Here is a 20510-nt window from a genome sequence, read left to right on the forward strand (position 1 = left end):
AGCTTTTCTAAGTATTTCATACACATTAGACTTAAGAGTAAATAATTCAATGTGAAAAATCTGGGTGAAAACATTACATTTAAATATACTTCTCTAAAGTACGTTTCTCAAAATGCATTAGTCTGCCACCAAAATTCTGGGTACTTAATATCATTATTTCCCATCGTCTCCAAAGGAGTCTGAGGCCCAGTTGATGCTAATGATTCTGACTCAATCGTTCTTTGAACAAATTCATTAAAAATATTCAATTGTGTATCATGCATCAGCGGTGCTCAGGGTTTGGATTTTCCCTCTCCCTGTCCCTACCTCGAGTCTTAGATCCAAAAAGTGTTTAGGGTGGTAGAGATGGTGTAATGAATCCTCTCTTTTTTACAGTCGAGGAAAATAAGGTCCGGAGGATAGGCATCACTTGTCTATTGCCCATGTCAGAGAGCAACAGATCCCTTTTTCCTGAAACACCCTTCTGCGTATGGTTTCTGCTAGACGCCAATAAAGCCCCATCCACTCACTGCATGAATATCAGGCATTCAGTCTTACAGTCAATTTTGCATTCAATTATGGCAAGGTGTCAAAAAGGGGAAAGGATGCTTTAACGGTCCCTAATAAGTTAATGAAAAATGACCACATGCCAAGATACATCATCGGAAACGTCTATGTAATACTTAGATAAGGTAATCCAGGGATGTTGTACACTATATGGGATTTTCTCCGACTGACATCAGAGACAGGGTATGTCATCTGGCCAGGAAGAAGCTTAACTGAGTGCATCTAATCCTTAGCACATATCAATAAAATGCAAACCCTGAAATGAATTTCACTCTTTGAATGGAGAAAGTGCTAGAATTTAGACAGCTGGACCATACACTGGAAGGAAAATGCAGAATATGAATAAATGTTTTAAAAATAGTGATTTTTATGACATATAATTGCCAAAAAAGGGTTTAACAAATCAAATCTTAATGGTTATTTAATAGCCATCGGGTGCTCAGTACTGTGCTCTATGAAACAGATATTGTGGACATACATAATGTATTAGGATAATTCAATTATATTATAAGTCACTCCTAAGCACGTTACTTATGATTTCTGTGATGCAGGTAAGAGCAATTCTGTTCTTCCACAAAAATTTGTCTAAATTCCGAAGGAGTGATGTTTTAAAAATAGGCATGGCTTCCACCTATCAAGCATAAAACCTCAGGAAACCATGCCTCTCCTTGACATAAGGCTAAAAGTAAAAATCTATTTTGCCAAATATAAATCCCAGTGATCTAGAATATTGTCATCAGTTAATATTCATGCCTCTTAATTTCACAATGTTTCATTATCCAATCCTACTGTGCAATTGTTGCTGCAGCAACCTGATAATGAACCTGTCAGCTTGAAGCTGCAGGAAAGAAATTTTATATTGGCCTGCCTTCACAACTTCATTCCCCTAGACCAATGCTTCCCAAACATCAACATGCTTCAGAATCACCTGGAAGGCTTGTTAAAATGCTGATTGTGCTTGCCCTCCGGTTTCAGTTTCAGATAGCAGGTCTGGAGTAAGGCTGGAGAACCTGCATTTCTAACAAGTTCCCAGGTAACTCCTATGCTACTGGCCCAGGGGCCACACCTTGAAAACTCCATTCCTCGAGATTACTGTGAAGTCAGTGGGAGCCAGGAAAAGGGGAGAAGTGACAGAACAACCTTCCTGTGGCATTACCAAAGATTTTGCAATGAGAAAAGAAAGAGCTTGAATTGAATTGCTATGAAGTGTCCCCATTCATTTTCCATGGATTCGGGGCACTAATTAGGAAATTTACTTTCAAAAGCACAGACGTGCATTTATTTTCACTCCTACAATGGCACTGAGATGTGATTTTCCAAAGATTTGAATATGAGCATCTGAGTCATGGTAAAGACATTCATTGGAAAAGGATGAGCAAATAAAAATAAATACACAGCCAATTTGCCACTCTGTATAATAAAATACTGCAGAAAGTTAAAAAATAAAAATCACTGGTAAATGTAGGAAAAATGCCTTTTCATTAGAGATTTTTTCCCATTCAAAAAGAAATTTAAACATGCAAAATATGTGTAATGAAATGTATATAAAATGATCAAAAATTGCAAAATTTCTGTTGGAACCATAGTCTGATTTGAATGCAAAGGTTAAATCACAAATTCTCTAATTAAATACAACCAGATAGGGGCACCTGGGCGGCTCGGTTGGTTAAGCATCCGACTTCGGCTCAGGTCATGATCTCATGGTTTATGAGTTTGAACCCTGCATCGGGCTCTGTGCTGACAGCTCAGAGCCTGGAGCCTGCTTTGAATTCTGTATCTCCCTCTCTCTCTGCCCCTCCCCTGCTCGTTCTCTTTCTCTCTCTCAAAAATAAACATTAAAAAAGTTTTTTTAAGTACAACCAGATAAAAGTACACTTCCTTATCAATACATAATTAGAAAAAGTAACAATCTAAGTAAGCAATCAGTTGTTTTTTTAATGTTTAAACAAAAAAAGAAGAGAGAGAGAAGTTTCCCTTACAGTAAGTGATGTGAACATTTCTCTTTCTTGAAATCAACATTACCATTGTAAATTGTTTCCTTAAATACACAAAGGTCCTGGTGGTGTTCAAAATTCCCATAGGATGCATTTTCTGTAAAGCACTTACAATGCACCTTAAGTGGTTGTTTTTAGCCTTCTGCATATAACCTTGTTACCTAAAATACTACGTATTCCCTAGAGAAGATGAAGTTCAGTTGGATTTATTATAGGTCTATTCTTACCAAAAAGCTAGCCATAAGAGAAATGAAAGTGTACCTTCAGATACCTACAATTTAAATGGATAGTGGTACCATGAGAAATTGCAATTCAGGAGTAAACAAATACAGATGTTGCCAAATGAATGGTGTATTTAGAGCTTTATGAACATGTATTTAAATTTTACTATAAGGAAAACCCATTTTGCAGCCTCATAAGAAACAAAATCTGAGCAAATACAGTTGAAATCCAATTTTTAAAGGGGGCAGAAGATTTGAAGAAATACTTCATTAAAAAAGGTATACAAATAACCAATAAGCAATAGAAAAGATGCTCAACACCATTAGTTACCAGGAAAACATAAACTCAAACTGCAATGAGATGCCACTACAGACCTACCAGAATGGCTAAGAAAACTTCTGACTGCCCCAAGTGTCGACAAGGATGTGGAGCAACTATATAGATAGCTAGTGAGAAACTAAAATGGTACATTTGCCAGTTTCCTCAAAAGGTAAAGCAATACCTCACAGGAGAGCAATACACTCCTGGATATTTATCCTAAGGAAATGAAAACTTTTGTCCAAACAAAATTACATAAGGGGTTGTTCATAAGCTTTATTCATAATAGCTAAAAAGAAGACACAACCCAAGTGTCCATAAATAGGTAAAAGGCTAAACTACCTGTGGTAGATATATACACACACAGGATGTGTGGAATACAACTCAGTCCTAAAAAATGAATGAACTATTGATACATAACAAGATGCATGGACCTCAAAATAATTATCCTGAGAGAAAGAAGACCAATGGAATGTCTATATTCTGTATGCTTCCCTTTAAATAAAATTCTAGAAAATGCAAACCCATCTATAGTGACAAAAAATAGATCAGTGGTGGCTTCAGGGAGAAAGGGAGGGAGAACTGTAGAACAAAGGGGCACAAGGAAACAATGGGGATGATCTAAATCTTTGTTCTCCCACTCCTGACAATAGTTTTGTATGTGCGGTACTTGCCGAAGTTTATCAATTGTACATGTTAAGTATGCGTGGTTTATTGTACTTGAATTATACCTCCATGTAATTTTTTAGTGGATTATACACCACCAGAAAATAGGACAGTGAGGAGACAGGAGAGACAGTCAATTTTCACAGATGGAGCCGAGGGTCTCGGGTTAGCAGCAGACCCTACTCTCTTCCTCCTAGTGGAAGAAAGTACATGTCACATGAATGAAAAGGTAGTCAAGATGCAAAATTGCTTTTATCTAAGCCAAGAAGCAATCAAGGCTAACTGATGCATGATTTCTCAGTGATTCTCTAGGGAGCCCTGTTTTCCTAGGAACATAACAGTTGAAACCCAATTTTAGGGGGGTGGAACTAAGAATGATACTGATCACTGATGAGCTTTCAGCTTCTAAGGGAGCATTCTGTAATTGGGGATCATGAGAGTAAATTGAGTGAATCTGGCACAAAGGATCGCTTTAAGCCACTATTAATGTTAATAAATTAGTAATTTTTTAAATGCTATGAAGTGCCAAGTAAAATGAACTACTGAATTTTCTCTCTGAATCTAGGGATTGATCTTCAGGTATTCAGCCTGGAGAAGCCATTTATCAAAACTTGAAAGGGAAAGTCATAGTTATCTGTGTCAGCATTTTTCTAGAAATGCCATTTTTGAGTTTGAAAAGCTCAAGACTTTATTTTCCTTAAAATTCTACCCATCCAAACTTCCTCTAAAAAGGGAGCTTTAAGGCATCATACTCCAAATAAATAATTGGAGGTCAAAAAGCATGATTAATCTTAGCCATGACCTGAGTGATTTGTGATATAACTTCTATAGAGTGTAGTCCATTTCCAAAGTAAGGAAAAGGGAGGGGGGATAAAATTATTAGCTTTAATTACTGTGACTCATAACATGCCTTATGTACCATGTGCAAAAGCAGGTGTTTTTAATTAGCCATGTTGTTTTTGGATAAGTCAATTAACATCCTAGTTTTCCTCATTTGTAAAATGTTCAGGTCCACCAGAAATAAATATCTGGGTAACTCCCCTGTTCTAAAACTCTGTAATTATAACTTGACCTATTACTGCAAAATGTGAAATGGTAAATATTTTCAAATGGGGAAAGAATTAGTGGTTTTATATATCAAGGTACTATTCATGCTTCTATTGTGAAGGATAATCACCATGTTAGCTAAATAAGATCTTGTGTCATGATTACCAGTCTTAAAATATTAAAATATTGATATAGCTTAGGTATCCACTGTGAACTGCAAAATTATCAATAGAGTATGTAAAATACATGATGTAAAAAAAAAATCAACTGATATGGCACCTGAGTGGTGCAGTTGGTTAAGCATCTGACTCTTGATCTTGGCTCGGGTCATGATCTCACGGTTTGTGAGTTTGAGCTTCACATAGGGCTCTGCACTGTTGGTATGAAGTCTGCTTAGGATTCTGTCTCTCCTTTTCTCTCTGCCCTTCCCCAACTTGTGCGCGTGTGCGCGCACTCTCTCTCTCTCTCTCTCTTTCTCTCAAAATAAATAAACTTAAGAAACCTTTTAAAAAATCATCTGACTAAATAGTTACTCATCAAACATAAAACTGTCAGTTTATAAACATGGCTATTGCAAATAATACTTTATAGCATAATGAATAAAAATTCACACAATTAAGAAGTATTACTGACCACTAAAAATTCATTACTGGCTCTAGGGAAAATATAATGTGTTATTACAATCTTAAGTGAAAGAAAGAAAGAAAGAAAGAAAGAAAGAAAGAAAGAAAGAAAGAAAGGGAAGGAGGAGGGAGAGAAGTAAGCAAAAGCAGAAAGAACACAAATAATTTTCCTTCCTGGGTACCATTTTGTCTTTCTCAGTTTAGGGGCTCTGAAGATAAAATGATATCAAATTGTCAAGTCAGTTCATGTTAGTTTACTTAAAACACAGCTCCACTGAATACCCACTCAATTTCAAGTCAAGAAAACAAAACAAAATAGACTTCTCTGAGTCTTAGAAAATTAACCCAATTTAATTTCCTCTCGTCTTACTTTATGAAAAAGCTTTACCAAGTGCACAATAGTACCATACTAGGCACCGAGCAGAATGAGTTAACAGGACCATGTCATGTTCTTTGGCAAGTTCCACAGAGAGCTTTTTTAAAGGCCCAAATGACAACAAAGTAATAAAGGCACACCACCCAGACATGACCTTTATTTTTCTGCTGAGGGCTTATCAATGTTTTCTGGGGCACAGCAGTGAGAAATGGAGTGTTCCCACAGGTACGTCTGGAGCTTGTGGTTATCAGAGGACTTCAAGAAAATAGCAAAGCTTCCTAAGCCTAATCTCCCTCCTCACAGTTTCAAATGTACCCATTATCTCAGTACTCAGGACCTACCAATTATGCCTTATTTAATTTTCAAGATTTCTCCATCTGCCAGTATAGTGAAAAGCACAGCAAAAAAAATCTGGGCAGAGTTAAAAGCCTGAAGTATAAACGTTCATGCTTTGTGACCAATATTGGCTAACTGGAGCCATCCCAGAAAATAGTTAACAGACCACGTTAATGTCAAAAAGGATGCTCTCAGAAGTACAGTAAGTTGTAAATCTGTAAAAATGGCTCAAACCAGAGAAGGACGCAGAACTGTAAAGAACGTCAAAAGGAAGGGAGATGATGAAGGAACCTGGAAGAAATCAAAAGGGACTCCAATCTTACTTAGAGAGACAGGAGAATATCCTTCAGCAATCTAAGAAGGAAGGACATTTGATATGGAAATAAGCAACTTCCTGTCTATTTTCTTGAACTAACATTGGCCTCAGTGTAGGGCCCATGTAGACTGTACTCACATAAGATGGGCGAACTTGCTCTGAGGCTAACACACAGCCGTTACCATCACAATGAAAAATGTGATGCTTGCTCTCCAGCTTTCATAACAAGAGCCTGGAAAAATAATCAGGGACTAGAAAAGATGGTGGGAGGTCCTGGACTTCAACAGAAATTTAGATCAATGAGAACCTGTGCATGTTCCCTTTATTTCAACATTTCGAATAAGACAGAAACTTCCTGGCCTAAATGAGAAATTTTCAGGGCTACTGAACACTGAAAATGCATGGTGCTCAATGGCCCTAAAAATTTCTCATTTCTTACCTTTGTTGGTCCAATCTTCTGGCTGTTCATAACTCTTAGGAGGCTGAATTCTTGTTGACCACTGTGGTCTTCCAGGTATACTTGTGCATTTTCATTATGTTCACAAAGCATGTGAAGCTGTTTGGGGTGTGTGTGTGTGTGTGTGTGTGTGTGTGTGTGTGTGTGTGTGTGAATTTTAAACCGCATTAATCTGTGGCACAATTCCACCTGCAGAAGTGAGACGAGTGAGCTAAAGAGTTAAATAACCAGCAAAAAAAAACCACTTGTGAGTGCTTCAAACCATACTCACAAAAGCAAACAGTGTGACTTCCATAATATTCTACACTAATCTGTAGGCATTTATTTTGTGATGAATGAGTAAAGATACCAAGATAGAACTGTGCACCAGAGTCACTGTTTACAAAAAAAACTACTCAATAAACTACATTCTGCTCTGTAAGGGGATTCTTCTTACCACATTTCAAAGATGCCCCACTTACCTTTGCCACTGTATCTCTGGACATATTGTGCCAACCACCTGGAACACCTCCCTCTGATTTTTCACGAATCTAATTCCTGTATCCAGCCTGTGTCATTACCTTCACAAAGTATTCTCCAACTATCATCTCCCCTCTCCCAATAATCTTATCCTCATCCACAGCATTTCTAAGCTTTACTATATATTTTTTATACGTGACTGTATATTTCTTTTTTCTCTATAACCATATCATCTGCATTACCTACTAAATTACACTTCCAGATCCTACAGTGTTTTCTAAACTTTTGGTATCTCTCAAAACCAAATGAGATAATTTCCACAAAGCATTGGGTGATTTATTAACGCCCAGATAAATATAAGGTAGTTTTGTCATCCCCTCAGGCCCTAGAATAATTCTGGTCAAGGACTGATCATTAAATCCCAAAGTTTTAAAGTCCATAGTTAATAGGGAACCGCTCTTGAAAGGATTAAATTCATGAATACAATTCTGATGCATATGAGATAGTTTTGCTTACCATAAAACAATGCCTACTAATGCAAATTGAAAAATTGCTATTTTGGTAAATTAGCTATGCATTTCAAATGATAGATGCTCCACAAATTTGCCAAGAGGAGAAAGACAGCAGCCCACTGGCTGTGGATTCAGGAAAAACAATTTATAGCAATATTAGACTAATGGAGAACACGTTCTCTGTATTGTCTTCTGACTGAAATAGCATCACAAAGGAAGCTGCCCTCACTATATTGTTTGGCTTAATGAATTGGGAAATGGCTCCCTATTAAAATTCTTCAAAATATACCCCAGGGTATAGAACTGGGAGGCTTCTTAAAACCAGTCTGAAAGCCTTGGTAAAGACGACCTTTCAGCTAGCTTGAGTGGAAACATCTTTCCTCCTTTCATCCATCAGTTTCATCCCATTTACCAGATAGAAATTCCCATCTTGGCAAATCTGTAGAGTGTCCTGGAGGGAGGAGGTAGCTCCTCTCAGACTGTTCTCATGAAATGTTTTTCTTGTTTTTTCAGGAATATAAAAGAAGAAACTCTCCAAATGCGCAAAGGTTGTGGCAAGAACTCTTAGGACACTCATAGGGACTTCTGAATGTGAATTCTATTTACAGGAAAACGTTAAATTCTAGAGAATTTAAAACATTAAAACATTAAAGTCTTGACTTCCAGCCAAGATAGAATGATGGGGGCCAAATTTATTCTCCTACCTGAAACAGTAACAACAACAAAACCCAGGTAAAATATACCAGGGGCGCCCAGGTGGCTCAGTTGGTTAAGCATCTGACTCTTAATTTCGGCTCAGGTCATGATGTCACGGTTGAGTTCAAGCCCCACATGGGGCTCTGTGCTGGCGATGCAGAGCCTGCTTGGGATTCTCTCTCTCCCGTCTCTCTCTCTCTCTCTCTCTCTCTCTCTCTCTCTCTCTCCCTCTACCCCACTTGCTCTCTCTTTCAAAACAAATAAATAAGCTTTAAAAAATTAAAAAAATATATATATACCCAACAATGGCGTTTTAGACAGTGGGCAACAAAGGCCAGTGATTCCTGAGATATGAGAAACGAGTCAGTTTCATAAGCCTGCAAAGAGTTCTCAGACGTCAGCACAGGGAGGGAGAACAAAGGTGGATCCTAGCAGTCTCTCTGAGTTCAGGAGCTGGAGCTGGTAGTCTGGGAAAGCCAATAGAGCTAGCATTTGCAGTACAGAGCACCAAACAGGAGAGAGCTGCATGGAAAGAGACTTCCAGGGATCTGCAGAGCCCCCCAAACCGCCCCCGACCATCACCGGAGTCCTGAATGGCATAGGCATGGTAGAAAACCACCTGAGACTAGACAAAGAACTGCCTGGAAGGATTAAAAGAAACAACTTGGAATCTGAAGCCGGCTGGAAATAGTCCCTGTTCTCAATAGCCAGAGTGAAAAAATCTCATAATCCATAGGCATTAGGTACATTCTGACAAACACATCATGCGTTGAAAATATTGTAGGTCAAAAATGCATTTAACACGCCTAACCTACTGACCATCATGGTTTAGCCTAGCCCATCTTAAGTGTGCTCAGAACACTTACATGAGCCTACAGTTGGGCAAAATCATCCAACACAAAGTCTATTTTATAATAAAATGTTGACTATCTTGTGTAGTTTATTTAATACTGTGCCGAAAGTGAAAACCAGAATGGCTATACGGGTGCAGAATGCCTGTCAGTATACCAGTTGCTGACCCTCGTGATTGCATGGCTGACCGGGAGCTCTGGCTCAGCATCGTGAGAGAGTATCGTAGCACGTATCAGTAGCCCGAGAAAAGGTCAAAATTCAAAATTTGAAGTATGGTTTCTACTGAATGTGTATTACATCTGTGCCATCATAAGGGGAAAAATTGTAAGTTGAGTCATCATATGTAAAGCATTTATGTAAAATGCAGACTAATCTATAGTGACAGAAAGCAGACCAGTAGCTGCCTGGGAATGGAGTGGATGGGGGGGGGGATGGTAGAGAGAAAAGCATTATAAAGGGGCAAGAGAAAACTTTTGGGAGGTGATAGATATGTTCACTATGATGACTGTCGTGATATTTTCATGGGTCTATACATTTGTCACCATTTGCCAAATTGCACACTACAAATATGTACAGTTTATTGTATATTATACCTTGATAAGCAAGTTTTTAGAAAATGATGTAGGAAACAAGAATGCTTCTTGTTGGCCTAATTTATTTTTTAATGTTTATTTATTTACTTTGAGAGAGAGGGAAAAAGTACCAGCATGGGGAAAGGCAGAGAGGGAAGAGGGAGGGAGGGAGGGAAGGAGGGAGGGAGAGGGAGAGAGGGAGAGAGGGAGAGAGAGAGATTCCCAAACAGGCTCCACACTGTCAGCAAAGAGTCTGATGTGGGGTTTGATATCACGAACCCTGACATCATGACCTGAGCTAAAATCAAGAGTCAGAGGCTTACCCGACTGAAGTATCCAGGCACCCCATTTGCCTAATTTAAATGTTCCCATTGAACACTGAGAACAATGAAAAAAGTAACATGATTAATAATACTGAAAAACCAATATGTGTTCAGAAACTGCCACGAATGAGGGAAATGACAGATGAACTTCTCTTGACTTATCTGCTATTTTGCCTTCACTCCAGTGGAAATCACAAGGCTTCAATTCTGGACACTGAAATTCCTGAATGCTTACATCACTCTAAACTGATGTAAATATGATCAACAGATTAGGTTTGATCCTAATGTGGCAGGAAGGATTCATGGGCCAATCTGGGCTGACTGATAAAGTACCATAACTGATCAGGTGGTCTCCATACCAGTGACATACATCTGCCATTCCCACCTAACAAGCTACTTGCCTTTGTTTTATTCTATAGCTACAGATTTCTCTCATGATCCTGGCTAATCATTCTGACCAAATGCATGTCTTTTGTTTCAAAGGACACTAGATGAAAGGATATAGTTAACTCGGTGCACATACAGCCCTACCCTTTAAATAGCCCTCAAAATCTAACTCTCAACTACAAGAGGTTAGTAATGTTCCCTTGGTTTACCACTAATTTCTGCAAAAGCTCTTTAGCAGCATAGTATATATATATATATAGGCAATGGCTGCATGGGTTATTATATAGAGACAGTAGGATAGTAGTCAAACACACTAGTAATCAGGCCCACTGTTGACCTAATTCTGAAGTATACCTGATGTGAAATGAGAGAATTCTTTTTGAGAATATGATTATGTTACAGTCCTACCAGTACAAGAACTTCTATTTAGAAAGAAAGGTCATTCTCTATTTACTGTGGAAACTGGGAAATTAATCTACCTCAGTTACCAGGAAATTCACTCATAACCAACAAAGTACAAGGTTTTAGACTAAACCACTTGGACTATTAATTCCAATTTCAAAGCACATTGTTTTTCTCCAGTCCTAGAGCACAAGTGGATGCAGGTCAAGCTACCAAGAAACATGCAGTTTTACATACTTAAAACGAAAAGGAAAGTAGATTCAAATGTGAATTTAGCATTTTCTGTGTACCAGGCCCTGAAACATACATTATTTGAGTTAATCCTCACAGTATGCTCTGAGAGAAAGGTTATGATTATCCCTAGTTTTCAAATAAAACAACTGAGGCTCAAAGAGAGATTAAGTAAACTGTCCGAGGCCACACAGATACCAACTGGCAAAGTTAACTTGGAACAATTTTAACAGAATCCTAATCACCTTATAGAGCATATGAAGTTGGAAGTAGCACATTCCAATTCGTAGCCTAGTTCTCATTTGTGCAACGTGTGTGTGGCTGGTGCTACAACTTCCTGCTCCCCGCCTCCCAGGTTTCATTCAGCTAGCTGCTGTTTCCATCTGGATTTTCACAGCCAGCCGCCGAAATACTTTGAGGGATATGGCAGCTGGGAGACCAGGGGCATTTCCTTTGTCACTGACAGGGTAAAAAAAAAAGAGACCCTTAACCTGTGCATATATTAGCTCATTGTTCTTGTAGGAGTTTAATGTATTTTTACACCTCCTTTTGAACTATTATTCCACTTTGTACTAATTCTTATGGATTCACTTCACCAGCTTCATGTCACTTTGACTCACTGAAAATAACAGTGACATTTTAGAGCATATTCTGTGCTCCCAGACAACACAAACAACATCTGTGTCTACAGGCGGACAAATAAAAGAAAACGTTGGCCTCTCCTGTGTTTAGCTCCCTAGCTCAAAGCAGCTGCCTTGAGGAGAGTTTTGAAATTATTTAACAACATTAACGAAGATGAGATGAATATTATTCATTGGGAATTGTGTGTTGGAGTATTACTTCAGCACATTATCACCCAGCCAGAGGAGACAATCAGATCAAAATTGGGGGCATTTCCTGTTTGCGAGGTAGCATTTATCATCTCAGGCTAAATAGATTGAGCCTAAATCTGTGATCTACATTATGAATTTGACGTGTATCACAGCACTCAGAAAAAGTCTTTGTGTTGAAAATATTCTACGGTTTTTGATTAAATGTTGAGGAAGAGTTTTATTTTAAATTTACCAAGGAGGCATGAAGTTAGATAAAAGCATGCTTCTCTTTAGCTCTCATTCAGTACTAACATTGCAGGCAAGCTCTACAAAACGCATTTTTTCAGAACCTCTTAAAGCTAGAAAGCAAATACAAACAGCAACAATAACATTAGTGCTTTTGAATTGGAAATTTATATGGCCCAATTCCTTATTAACATTGCTCGAAACATTTAACCAAACAAGCAAATGAACATTCCAGGCACTTAAGAAACAATGGACAGTCTATATACATGAATGCAATCATGTTTATTGTACAGATTTTGGAAAGATGTGCAGGTCATACAATCTATGGGGACTGCTCAAGGGCATTAATGATGTACAGGGTCGATGTAATACAAGTCTACACAATGCCTGGGCAGCTGTCTCTACCCAGCCCCCAAATCATCATCTTGGGGGACAAAACACTCCAAACAAACAGAGATCCGATGTTACACTGACAAAACGTCTGTTTGACTGGACTCTCACTTTCGACACAGGTAACTGGCTTTCACTAGTTCTTAGGTTTATCCTTGACATGATTCTAAGGGAAGCCATTTCCTTTTGTCCATTCACTTGCCCTTTTGTAGCCTCTCCCACTCCATACCCAGGATCCAGTATTTTAATTCCCATTATTTCACTTCCTTATCGAGAACCCTACCTCCATTTATTTATTCTCCCTTTCTTGTTCAAATATTCCTTTTTTCAGCTAATTGCCTCAAAGCACAGCACTGTGCTAGCAAATCTGATAAATCTAATCTAGGCTTAGTATACTTGCTCTTCCCAAACCGATGCAAAATGATATAGTAACATTTTTAAGCTTATTTTTTTTTATTTTGGGGGGGGTAGGAGAGAGAGAGAGAGAGAGAGAGAGAGAGAGAGAGAATCCCAACCAGGCTCAGCGTGGTCAACACAAAGCCCAATGCCAGGCTTCAGCTCATGAACCTGACAGCTCGTGACCTGAGCTGAAATCAAGACTCAGATGCTTAACTGACTGAGCCACACAGATGCCCCAATAGTATAATTTTTAATAGAGCACTTCCACCTTTATTTTTCACACACTCAGTTTGTAAGTTATTCAATTGGTACTTAAGCACTTTCTGTGTGATAGGCACTGTGGTAGGATCTGAGTAGATGAGAACGAGGGGGAAAAAAAAAGACCTAGTCTCTGCCCCTGAAGGACTGACAATCCTGGGCACAGGAGATGATGACAAGACAAGAAGGGAAGTGCCATGACGAATTTCTACATAGAGGGCTATGGATTCCAAGGGAAATGAGGGACTCATCCAGCCTGCAAGAGGGGATGGCTTCAGAGAACAGATGAGACTTTGCCCTGCATCTGAAAGAATAAATATGCCTCTAGTGGTAAATATGTCTTTTACCATCTTAAAAAGGCAATAAAAACATTTCTTGCAGAGAGAAGCCCTGTGTTAAAAGGCAAAGATACATGCAAGGGAATGGTGAATTCAAAGAATAGCAAATAATGCCCTCTGTTTCTACTATAAGTGTATGGGTAGAGGAGCCAGTCTTTAAAGAGTCTTAGATGCCAAGCTAAGGAGCTGGGCCTTGCTTGTCTCAAATTATATTCCATGCTGCTTACTGTTCCTCTATGCAAGGACTCCAGAATCATTCATCTATACACAACCAAATTGTAAGAATTTTGCAGAAATCTAACAAGTAGCTTGGAAATTCTAGAGCTCCAAGTTTTAATCCAGAATAGAAAGAAATTCGTTTTTAAGCAAATATTTATGACCCATATAATGTGGCAGGCACTGTTCAAAGTATTGGAGAAAAGGCAATGAACAAAACAAAGATCCCTGCCTTCATGGAGCTCATATTCTAGCTGGAATAAATTTGTATTATCGGTGTTCAGACCAAACTCGGCATCAATCACACAGACTTTCAACTGTATATTAATCTGTTTGTTATTATCTGTGTATTTCATCTGGGACCATTAACTCAGGGTCCCGCCAGAGACTTCCTTAAACCTTGAGTATATGAAAGCAGTGACACACAGGAATTCAGTTTCTTGTAACAACTGAAATATACCATGTAAAAATGATGTCTCCCATGCATCCACAACTAGGGATGTTGTAGTCCCTGGGAAGGTATGCTAAAATACGCTGCATTTGGCCCTGCTATGTGCATTCACTTTGCTTCCCAGAAGACTTCTTGTTAAACACCTGGTAGCTCAAAATAATCTTGAGGCTGGGGGAGGGAGAGGGAGGGCAGCCTTCAGTGATTGGGTCTTGCTAGTGGGGAAGAAGAGAAAAATTGAATACTCCACAGTTTACCTATAACATTATAAGCATACCACTGTTCTACTTCATGATACATAATCAATAAATAAAAGTCCATTTTGAATAGTGTATCCTATATAAATGCCAAATAATATTTGCTCTAAGAATTTCAAGTCTGGGCAGGGTTATTTAAAACAGTCCATTTGTGAACAGTTTTAACTTTACCATTAGGCTTAAAGTATAGAAAGATAACTTTCATTCATCTAGGAAATCCATTTTATTTCGCAACCTACATAAAATTCAAATGGGCCTTAGGAGAGGTATGAAAAGAAAACTAAGTGGAAAGGCCATTTTGAATTCTAATTATTCATATATAAAATTGAAATACATATTATCTACTAGTATATTAAAAATGCCAGTAGATTGCAAGGCTACACTTCAATAAAAAAGCCCTTAACAATAAGAATTAGTAGAATAATTTCAGCATAAAATTGGACTCATTGGTACATAAAAGTTGGAAACACATTTATCATAACTTTTTTGTTTACTGCTACTAGTCATTTAAAAGATAATACTGGAATTTTATAAGTAGAAGTAGCAACTTACATCTACTGTACACTTTCCAACCTGATCCCATAAATAAATATTTCATTAGTAAAATAAAGAAAAAAATTCCATGCTCCCTCCCAAGGCTTTTCATGTTAAAAAGGAAATATCCTAGTTCTCTTAGTGAGGTGACAGAAAGCTACTTAGTGCTCTGATGCATTCGTGTAGAGTGACTAGGGCACAATTAAAGCAACTGGAAGAAGTAGTTTACTAAAAGTACCCCCTACTAGTTTGAAGAGTTAATATGCTTCTCTCCTCTAAAATGGCACACACCACGAGCAACGGGTTTTCTTAATAAAAATGAGTAATAGGTACCTATGTATGTAATATATCCACATGTGCACACAACTCATACGTTGTGATTTTCAGTCATACCTTAATTTATGCTTTGTAAAACACAAGAAACAGCTGGCTCCACTAGAATGTCTCTAAACCCAGGGGCCAACGTCCAGCCAGAGAGAAAGGAGACAAATTGACGACTGATCTCTGAACTAGAGAATGACAAGAAATCCTCCTATCGAAAAAAGCATGGAAAAGCAGGCATATGCTTTTACCAAATTTTGTATTCACTAATTTGTCACCTTTCCCTAGCCACCGGATGTCAGATTAAATTATGGTATCTTATGATCCCTATATTATTATTATTAATAAAATTAATAATTATATTATAATTAAAATTAATATAAATAGTTAATATAAATAATGATATAAATTATATTAATCAGATTAAATTATGGTACCTTCTGATCCCTACAATAATAATATTATTATTATTAATACTTACAATATATTATATCATAATATTTAATTAATATAAATTATTATTATTAGTTATTCTAATGCTTACCATGTGCCATAAACTGTGCTCTGTACTTCTCATACATTATGCATTTAATACTCACAGTAACTCTTGTAGGCAGGTATTAGCATTATTCTGCATCAACTACTGAGGAAACTGACTCTGCCTCAGTGAAGCCACTTGACTATAGCCACCATTGCTAGTAACAGGTGAAATGAAAATTCAAATCCCAGTCATCTGTGTTTAACACCTTTTGCTTCTAACTACTACTTAGTAGCAGGAAGGATATGCGTTTGCTTTGTTACAGCTAAAATGAATTATTACTCTCTGTAGAACTGGTGGTGGTAGTGAGGGATAGCCCAGTCTAACCTGGTCTCTAATTTCAAAAACTTCATTTCTAATTAAGGAACCAAGACATATTTACATACACCTGGTACAAGGTATAGCTGGAGCCTAAGGAGCAGTCCAGGCAAAAGGCACTAGGAGAGGAAGCTCAGAATGGGAAACTAGCTCAGTGCCATCTCATGGTGGTGGGAGATTAAGCTGGGATTTAAGGAATGGGTAGGGTTTGAATGAGAAGAGGAAGAAGTTTACACGCTGATACTGTGATCCAGAATTTTAGGTCCAACTCTTCATCTGCCATCTAACTTATAGGTTTGAAAGACACCTCAAATCAAAAGAAAATATCCTGCACTAATATGATTATCATTGTCTTCAAATCGGTTCCTCCTCTTGGCGTCAGCTTTCAGTGAATGCAATCACCATCCACTCACTTGCACAAGCCAGAAACCAAGGAGTCACCTGCCATTTCCTTTTCCATTTGTAATAATCTCTGGCCTAGACATCTGCAATTAACCTAGTTGGGTCTCCTTGCTTCCAATCCTCTCCCCCTCTAATTCATTCTCTGCAAAGCCACCAAAGGTGTGATGAAACTAATCACATCATTCCCTTTCAATATTTCCCAGCTATATTTAGGAAAAATACCAAAATCCTTAATATGATGAACAAAGCCCTCAATGATCTGGCTCCCTATTTCCTTCTATTCTGGCCTCTTACTCTCTTGCCCCAGCAACACTTCACATCTTCTAGTATCTCAAATGTGGCATCCTCCTTTACACCTTTACATTTGTATGCGTGGTTCCCACCCTTTCCTCCCTCCCTGCCCCCTCCCATATCTTTACTTGGTTAATTTCTTCTTACCTTGCAGGTTTTTGCTCAATCACTGGCCCTCCAGACCAGATTAGGTCTTTTTTTTTCTCCATAGCACTTACCATAATTTTGAATTTTAGGATTATTTATATAGTTATGTAATGATTGTCTAACACTACCGGAATGTAAATCCCTTGAAGGCAGGGACCATGTCTCTCTTGAGCATCATAACCAGTATCCAGAATAATTTTTCAAAGACTAGAAGCATCAATATATATTTGGTGAATAAAGGAATGCATTGGGAAATGCACTCAGATGTCTCAGCAAAGACAGCAGCATAAGCACACAGAATGAAATGAGGATGCCAAATCTAGAGACTGAGGGTAGCTACAGCATAGGGTTCTTTGCTCGGTAGATACGCTACTCTGGCTGCATTAGAGAATTCACACACAAGGTGAAAAGGAAGATAATATTGGGAAGGTAGACTGGAAAGGACCTTAACTAATAAAATAAATATTTTAGAATTCATTCTATAGGCAACAGAGAATAACTGAAGTTATTTGCCTGGTTCAGAACTACCTCTCTGTATCTGCTACTATCACAACTGTTCATGTATTTTCCATTTCGGCCTACTGTTTCCAAATACCTGTCCCTACCTCAATATCTTTAGACCATCTGTGTTCCTGCCCAGTGGAAGTGACTCATGTCTGAATGACTGGCTCACGGTGATTCACTCAGTAGCCATGTCTATACTGCAATCTTATTGATTTGAGGAGCTCATTCTTTTTATTCCCATTCTAGACCTTTTTTAATGTTTTTTTTTTTAATTTTTATTTGAGAAACCAAGAAAGGAAGAGGGGGAGAGGGAGAAGGGGAGAGAATCTTAAGGCTCCATACTCAGCATGGAGCCCGATGCAGGGCTAGATCCCACGACCCTGGGATCATGACCTGAGCCAAAATCAAGAGTTGGACACTTAACTGACAGACCCACCCAGGCATCCCTCCCATTCTAGACTTTTGCTCTCAAAAGAAGCTCCTACCTTTGTACTGCAGTATTAGCCACAGTGATTTTCAAAGGATGTACATCTTATCAGTCTAGGCCAATAATGCCCCACACCCTTCTTGTCCACAGAGATTGGTCCTATAGGACATAGGCCAGGCCAATTCAGATATATCCTCAGGTTTTTTTCATGTTTTAAGTGTTTCCTGCAAGTAGACAGAAGAGGATCCTTTTCTTTTAATCAGCTATGTAGGCTATAAGGTTGACAGCACACAGCAGGCAACAGCAGCAAGATTTCTAACTGCACATAATGAAGCTGACATAGAGAGAGTACTAGGTTTAAGAAGGAGTGTTGGGGAGCCTGGGTGGTTCAGTCGGGTTAAGTGTCCGATGTCGGCTCAGGTCATGACCTCATGGTTCATGAGTTGGAGCCCCACGTTGGGCTCTGTGCTGACAACTCAGAGCCTGGAGCCTGCTTCAGACTGTGTGTCTCCCTCTCTCTCTGCCCCTCCTGCACTCACACTCTGTCTCTCTCTCCTTCAAAAATAAACATTAAGAAAAAAAATTTTAAGAAGGAATCTTGAAAGTATTCAAGTCCATGGGTCTAGCCAGTGTTCCATCTTTCCTAAGACCACGTCCATCTTGTTGATTAGTTATATGAGCTGCAAATTTTTTTTTCTCTTAAGCTAGTTGGAGTTGGGTTTCCATTATTGTCATCAGAGTCCTGACCACTAAATAAATCAGAAGAAATAGCCTAGAGTTAGATTTGGAAAGTATATTCATGATCAAGTCTTGGCCAATGGATGTTTGTGCCTCATTCCTTAATCCCACACAGTCTTCTTGGTCCTTGTTTCTTAATCTGGATTTTAAACTGTCCTTAGGTATATCACCTGTACATCCCCAGGACCAAGAGAAAAGCCTGGTCTATGATCAGTGCTTGATAACTACCTATTTCATTGAATTGTGATATATTCTTCTTATAGATTTTTAATCTTCAACTCCAACATGCCCTGTTTATGTGCTTGCTCTTGCTGACTGGTCAGTCTCTATTTTGCTGATATGATTCAATTCTGGACACTCCTGTTTAATTCATTCACTTTCTGCTTCTTCCTAGTATATTCACCAGCTCATCTGGCTTTCTCACCCTCATCAAGTAAAATAAAGTCACTTGGCCATGACTTGCTCAATACTCTTCCATTTTAGCCAGGTAATGTATAGGCTCAGAGATCTCTACACTCTGACATCAGCTCTGCTCCCAGAAATAAAATAGAAAGGGAACAACTAGCTCCTAAGATTTGGACTCAATCTCAAAACCTATTCTCAATGCTGGTTTTTCAGCTCAGGTTGACCAAACAGAAACCTTGTCAACATTCTTCCCTCTTTCTATCCAGACTGTTTAGCCTGAGGTTCACATCCTAGTTTGGGCTGTCTTTGAAAGCATGGGAATTGATATTTCCATATTAAAATCAGAAAGAGAACAACTCAGTGAAGATGCTGAAAATGTGAGTCAGAGAACAGCCAGTTTTCCAACAGAAGCAAAGTGTCATGATCGGGCTCTGAGACTGAAGAGAGATTCCAAGAAAAATTTACTGTCCATTGCCTATCCAATCAATCCTTAAGAAATAAGTGTAAGAGGCCTTACTCAAGTCAATGTTAAGGAAGAGAAGGGAACAGACATTCAGTAAGTGCCTACTTTGTGCCAGATACTGTGCTAAGAGCTTTGTATATACTTCCCATTTAGAGATATAATCATCACAATGACTCAGAGAAGTAGGCATTCTTAATTTTATCTTACAGTTAAAAGAACAGGGTCAAGTCACTTGTCAAGTTAACACTGCCAATTCAAAAATGGAGCTAGAATTTGATCACAGATCTGTCTGACTCTAAAGTATGTTCCTGCCAGGCAAGGGAAACAAAAGCAAAAATGAACCATTGGGACCTCATCAAAATAAAAAGCTTCTGCACAGCAAAGGAAACAATCAGCAAAACTAAAAGGCAACCAACGGAATGGGAGAAGAGATTTGCAAACGACATTATCAGATAAAGGGTTAGTATCCAAAATCTATAAAGAACTTATCAAACTCAACACCCAGAAAACAAATAATCCAGTGAAGAAATGGGCAAAACACATGAATAGACACTTCACCAAAGAAGACATCTAGGTGGCCAACCGACACATGAAAAAAATGCTCAACATCACTCATCATCAGGGAAATACAAATCAAAACCCACACTGAGATACCACCTCATGCCTATCCGAATGGCTAACTAACCTTAACAACTCAGACAACAACAGATGTTGGCGAGGATG

The 20510-nt window shown here is 38.5% G+C and overlaps 1 protein-coding gene across 2 annotated transcripts in view; it reads right to left on the reverse strand.

The window, feature by feature from the left end:
• TENM1 (teneurin transmembrane protein 1) overlaps positions 1 to 20510 on the reverse strand; it is a 796361-nt gene that overhangs the window by 498068 nt on the left and 277783 nt on the right. The gene's annotated exons all lie outside the window — the stretch shown is intronic.

Source organism: Herpailurus yagouaroundi, unplaced genomic scaffold (genome assembly GCF_014898765.1).
Source record: "Herpailurus yagouaroundi ecotype Mexico unplaced genomic scaffold, PumYag 67641, whole genome shotgun sequence".
NCBI classification, from domain to species: domain Eukaryota; kingdom Metazoa; phylum Chordata; class Mammalia; order Carnivora; family Felidae; genus Herpailurus; species Herpailurus yagouaroundi.